This window comes from Notolabrus celidotus, chromosome 22 (genome assembly GCF_009762535.1).
Source record: "Notolabrus celidotus isolate fNotCel1 chromosome 22, fNotCel1.pri, whole genome shotgun sequence".
NCBI classification, from domain to species: domain Eukaryota; kingdom Metazoa; phylum Chordata; class Actinopteri; order Labriformes; family Labridae; genus Notolabrus; species Notolabrus celidotus.
Window position 1 is genome coordinate 9,837,121 of NC_048293.1, and position 6,822 is coordinate 9,843,942.

Here is a 6,822-nt window from a genome sequence, read left to right on the forward strand (position 1 = left end):
TTAAACTCCGGATCTTGACTGGTCAATCAGTTGCTGTTCTCCGTGCACTATTCCCCTCCTTACACAAGAATTTAACCCTCATTTACAATCCAAAAAGCTCCAGACCTTTCATCTACCATCAATCTTATGATTCTACCGGACATACCAGGATGAAAAGTAACTGCAATATCTGTTAGAAATGCTTCCATGAAGATACATTTGCCTTGCAAATAAGGTTTGAAATCAGCGCCCTTAAATAAATGAAATCGGTTGGTTTTAAAACTTTAAAACATTCTTCTTGTGAAAATCAGTTTTGGCACAATGCTTCATGCAGGTTTTATAATGTCTCCTTTTTCCGCGTGTCTTGCACTTCACATCACCATCAGAATCATGTGAAGCTTCCCCTGATAAACGTCAATACTGTTTTTGTTTCAAACTACACTTTATAGTGACCCTTTCATTACCTGCTATTCGACATCTTCCTCTCCTAACGTGCCTCTAAGACAGTGCCATCACAAGTGACCTTTACATGCTACGTCTTCTCTCTGCAGAGCGCTGTCACATTTGTACATAGATACTTTCATCTTCTATAAAAGTTCAGCTTTTTGCATGTATAAAGATGCTACTTCATTCGTGCCTCTGCATCGGCTATATAATCTGCTCTGCGCACTGAGATCCGTGCGTAATGGCAACAAACGCGGACTGGTCATTAGACTTCTTATGAAAGAAAAGATATTGCACTTACCAAGCATTTCCTTGGTTTGGTTATTCTTTATCTTCTTCTCTTGGATACCAGTGAAGCACACATGAAATCACGGAATCCTAGCGGGTCTGTCTTTTACGCACGTCCAGCTCGAACAAACGACACAGAGACCAGTTACATTCAGACGGTAGCGGACAGCTTCTGGAGGTGCAGCTGCTCCACGTCTTCGCCAACAGGGAGCGCGTGCGTCAACACTGTAGCCAAACGCATTAAAAGCAGTAATTTCAGATGTCCAGCAAATTCCGGTCTAAGACATGCTGCTCACATGACAACATGATCGACGAAAACAGCTTTTCCCAGAGTTCAATCGCTCAAAAAATGTGGAAAGTGTAAAAAGAGTGGAGCGCCATCTGATCCAAGAAGGCGCAACTCATCTCGGATAGTCTCCATCGACTCTACCTCTCCCGGGTAGTTACACAGGGGCTTTGAGGTGCTGGACATTCAAGGGAAGTCAATAAATCGCTTCAAATCCGCGTCTCTTGCAGGTTATGATGAAGCCGGCTATACACGGCAAACATACTGAGAGTGAATTAATCGACTGCAGCCACAGGCGCGTGGATCCAAGAGGTTGGATTTCTTTGACAGTCCGCCCTGTTGGTGTTACAGTAGGATGTAGGGTAGAATTTTGCAACACAAGGTGCAGGATCTTCATGGATGCCACTCAGTTAAATATGGTCACACAAATTTAACTTTCTGCCTTTTTTTTTTTTCTCAAATCTAAGAGATGGAATATTTTCTGATTCTTCTCCCAAAATCAGAGTTCTTGTTTAGTGAGTCCTAAAATAAACTAGATTTACTGTATTTTAATTGCAGTCATAAAATTTAAAGAGAAGAAAGTCCTAAATGTCAGTCTTTGGATTTGGATCAAACATTGAACCATTGGAGACTCACAGCAGAGGAGTCATGTTTGCTTTGCTTTTCTGAATGTAGACTATCAGCAAAGATTGTCTTATTTTAAAGTTGTGTGTATTTCCAGACTTTACCATTGGGTTTAAAAGCATCCAAAAAGCATTCAGAGTAAACCTACCCAGTATGAAATTTTGATTCTTTTCCATGCACATCTGCACCATAAACACTTTTGAGCTCCAGAGAACTTACAAGCGTTAGTTTCATCAAAATTTCATGATTTAAAAAATATTTCCCGCACACATTACTCTTGTATCAATTCATGCAGTGTTGCAGGCTGTGATGTTGCTGTGCCGCTGATGCAGCAAACATTATTACAGGGAAATGCATGTGTGAGCAACACTCGAATCAAAGATGAAACACAGCATGACTACAAATGAGTTGTTCTCTTCTACGTTCCATATAGCCCCTTTCACACATGGGCACCTGGAAATGTCTAAATAAATTCAGGACAGCTTGCCCCTGAAATCTTCCTGAGAGGCTCTTTTACACACATTACTCACAGTGGGAGATTTTTTCTGTCAGATAACGTCATGTCAGAATGCTAGACAGTGCAATCCCTTGATCCGCAGCAAGCGTTCTATCTGCCCTTTGGTTTTGCTCTATCTGGCAGTGCATCTCCCCACTTGTACCATTTCTGAAACATAGCGCAAGACACAGCTCAAATCAGCTGCACACGCAAGATCACAAAATCATGTGAGAACTCAACAAGATATCACAGAGTATTCCATTGGAAACACCGGCACTGACTAGAGTGGGCAAGGATCACCTTCACAGTGCATGCTGCACAGGGAACGCAATGCACGCTTGATGTGGAATTACACAATAATGATTACAACTGATTCAAGATGGAGGATTAAGCAACGGGGTCAAACGCTACGCTGGGAGTTTTATGTATGAAGCTGTTTCCCCTACCACACCCCACTGCCACTTTATCGTGGTGAATTTTTCACACAATCACCTGCTGCATTCACACATCAGCTCATCCTATAACTTCTTGCAAAAATGTTACCACAGGACTGGCAGGATAAAGTCTGAGTAAGGTCAGGTTGAAAAATCCAGACATTTGCATTCACACATGCAGCTCATGCAAATAAAGTAAGATAATTTTCAGGAGTTTTGTACATGCGTGAAAGGGGCTAAAACATTTCTCACAAGTTACAATCAATGTTAAATCCAAATGCTGAATATAAATCTAAGTGTTAAATATAAATGCTGAATATAAATATAAATGTTAAATATGAATCTAAATGTTAGTATAAATGTTGACTGTTCAATCTAAGTGTTAAATGTTAAATATAAATGTTAAATGTTGCTCTGCAATCCTAAATATTTAGCTAATATGCAAATTCACACTGCTGCCTGGTGGAATTAACAAAACAAAAGCTCCATAAAGCAATCTACTTCGTTTACTGTCTATGAGCATGGTAAAATCTCTTTATGGCCTCTAAATCGGTCTTTCCAAAATATTTTATGGCGGGCAGTCCGGCTAGTTACACATAGGAGTCAGTGCTGACAGACTATGGGTATATTTGTATCACTTTATGAAGCTTTTATTTTGGTACTGACGACACCCCGTACAAACTCAACTGCCACCTAGTGGAAGTTCCAGCTAAATGTGGAGAATTTTTATTTTCAGTGTGCATAACTTTACAAAAGGTGCCCCCTTACCCCTCTTGAAGTATGTGTTGTTATGTCCCAAAGCTGCAGCAACAAAATTGTTCATATCAATTTTTCAGTTTTCAACTCTACTTTATTTCCAAAAGTTTGGGGAACTACCCTTGGAGAGAAATCAAGGAAATGCCACAAATGATAAACCAACACCTCAGCCATTCTTATAGTTACTACTCCTTGCTTGTGAGATATTTACTGCGATTCTGCAGGGGTGGCAATAATGAGCAGCCACAAGAAAATAGCCAACTACCATTAGGAAACTATTTGGACCCCTGGGGAGCTTCTGTTTGGATGGAGACTGGTGAGGACGCAAACTAAGTGCATGCGCTGAAAGTTCACAGCCACAGAGCCCATATACAGTAAAAGTAGCTGGTATGATGTGGGCTTTGTCAGCCTCTTCTTTAAAACACAAAAATCAAGCACACATAGCACATCTCTGCAACATACGCTGACACGAGAAAGACACAGGTGATCCTGAAGAAAATGTAAATGCTGCAGTCAGTATATTGCAATAAACAGTTAATTCAAAAGGCTGTCCCTATTAAAGCACAATTCAGGCAGATGTCAACAATATGGTTAAACTTGTGTATGCCTGTTAGCATCACCTTCCTTTAGTCTGTTTTTTTCTGTTAACTGCATCATTAAGCTACTCTGTTTACCTGCTATATCAGAGGATTAATCTCAAGAGATCTCTGAATAGCTTTACATCTAAGTGAGAATAAATGCTGTCAGCAGGACATTAATGTTCTGCACTAATTCAAAAGGCAGAGTGCACTTGTAAGCTTGTTAAATTCTTAGATTGAGCCCTGGTTCTTTCGACCATCTTCGGTGTATTTTATCTTTAATTGAATCAATACCAGCTCCTTGAAAGCCAATTAGTAGGCTCTTGAAGTGTAAAAATGTTAATGGAGAAATAGAGCAGATCTCTTGCACACGTGGAACGAACACACACACACATACACACACACACACGCACACACACACACGCACACACAAACACACACACACACACACATTTTTTGCTGTTTTCTGTGGAAATGAAAACTGCTGAGGTTTAAATGGAGAGATTTGTCTTTGATCTCTCCAGCTCTTCCTGGGTGAAGAGAGTGACCACACGGGAACAAAATAAAACACAGGATTGTTTTGCAGTCATCTCTTTGAAACATCTCTCCCTAAATGAAGGGTCAGTTTGTGCCTCTGCCAACATTTTTTTTGGGCTGTTGTTGAATGTTCAAGGCTTCACTGATTGATTTCTTTCTCTGTGTTATGTTTTTAGGAAAGCATTGCTTTTATACCACGCTGAGGACTGGCAATGTTTTATCTCAAAAAACGGAGAGGAGAAGAAGATATTTGACATTTTGGAAATTTTCTTCTCACCAATGAACAGGTCAAGCGGTGAATCTGAAAAAACTGAAACACAGGCTGAAAAAAAGAAAAGTTGTTTCTTGAAGTGTCATTAAATGTCACATGTGGTTTGAAAATCCATATATTGTGTGATAGAAGCATTTATTCATCGCCTTGCTTGAAGTTGAATTACAAAAAATTACTGTTGCTTTGTTATGCTAGAATATTTGTTGATATACTCACATTTAACACAAATCTTAATGTGACTCCCCTCCAGTTAAAATCACAGAAATCACAAGTCAGCTTGATAAAGCTCTAAATTTCTTGAAATGAAAAGTGCGTTGTAAATAAAATGTATTATTATTATTATTATTATTATTATTATTAAAACAAATACTACGCCGATGACACAGTGATGTATTACTCGGCATCAGTGGCAGGTGGTGGAGTTTTCTCCAGGGGGGACCAGTGTATGATGTTCGGCTGATCAGGTCTGCGCTCTTTCACCTTGAGCTTCTCCTGGTACATTCTCCTCTCAAAAGGTGATGTCTTAAGTGATTTCACTGAATTATTTAATTTCTCTTTCTCCATTCTGCATCTCTTTCCGATCGTCTCCAACTCCTGCGGCTCAACCTGTCAATCAGCCGCACTATATGACAGACGGCTCGGCTGTGATGTCGGCCCCATGGCTGGTGGGTGGTGGTATGTAAGTCCCTCTGCATTCAGCTCTGGGCGCCACTGCTCAGCATCCTCTTCCATCCCAGCTCTCTCCAATTTAAAAACTGCTTTAAACACCCTTTAAAACTGGTTTTAAAAGCAGACAAACAAAAGTGATGCTGTTCTCAAATGCTCAAATAAATCTAAACCAACAAATCCGCCCCCAATCTCTCAAGATACACAGATTTAGTTTCTACCTCAGTACAGGTATCTTGGCATTCTGATGGATGAATCTCTTTCTTTTGAATCTCATATTGAGTAGCTGGTGAGAAGACTGAAAATGAAGCTGGGTTTTAATTTTAGAATCATATCTGGTCTTTCTTTTCAATCCAAGAGGAGGCTGGTCTCTTCCACTTTTCAGTCTGTGCTGGATTATGGAGGTCTTGTATATGCACGCCTCCTCTCAGAGTTTACAAGCTCTGGACTCAGGATCACTGAGGTTTATCACTAACTTCGAGGCACTCACTCATCATTGTTTGCTTTATGAAACTGTGTTGGTTGGTCCTCCTTGTGGGCACGTAGACCTTATTGCATTAGCCTCATAGCATAATTGCCTAAGTCATAGTTTGGCCAAATTGTGATATCTACCTGACTGTACTATCCTAAGGCTGCGGATTCACAAGATGTCTTGTTTTGTGTTTGTGTATTTGGCAGCTCTGTCTGAAACTCTGTGAACTGTGCTGCAGCCTATCTTGACCTGGGCCTGTATGCACGTCCGGTCATTACACAAACGGGACCAGTAGTCTTAACATACCGTTATGGAACGGCCCATTTGGCCGTAGCGTTAGCCGCATGCACGACTGCAAATAATTGGCCTATTAACTAATTGAGCCATGAAAGCGAGGCTGGTGTAAAACGTCATAATGTCCATGGAACCTCCTGGAAAACCCCTATCCAACAAAATTGAATTGCGCATGCCTACTATGCATAAACAACAATAAACATGGCGAGCGGTACCGGTATGACTGTGAGAAGATCAAGAAAAAACAATGTTTCAGCGGAAGAAGAAAAGGACATTTTATTACAGGAATATAGAATGAACAAACAGCTGTTATCAGCAAGTCAATCATCAAAGATAACAAACAAGGAGAAAGAGAAAGTTTGGCTTGAGATCTTGAACCGGGTAAATGTGTGTGGTGTTTCTGAGCGCACAGTCGAACACCTAAAAAATAAAATAAGTAACATGAAAGCAGCTTTGCACAACAAGCACCGCCACCAACATGGTACAGATGGAGAACCACCTGTCCCCCCATTGAAGGATGAGGACTTGTTAACGGAGTTGTTTGGGAAAGATTCACTTCACAGTATTGCTGATAGGTTACCTAAGAATTATGTGGCGTCTCCTAAATCTAAATTTGCTGTACATTTCGACATCGTTATACTTAAAGGATTCGTTCAATCCCTAAATATCCGTTGTCTTCGCATATTTCATCTTAAAT

General features: G+C 40.4%; 1 long non-coding RNA gene across 1 annotated transcript; it reads left to right on the forward strand.

The window, feature by feature from the left end:
• Window positions 1-806: 806 nt before the first annotated feature.
• Window positions 807-4,807, forward strand: LOC117806469. The gene is made up of 3 exons (XR_004629673.1): window positions 807-1,309; window positions 4,410-4,505; window positions 4,599-4,807. It is a non-coding gene; the product is annotated as an uncharacterized LOC117806469 (long non-coding RNA).
• The last annotated feature ends 2,015 nt before the right edge of the window (window positions 4,808-6,822 follow it).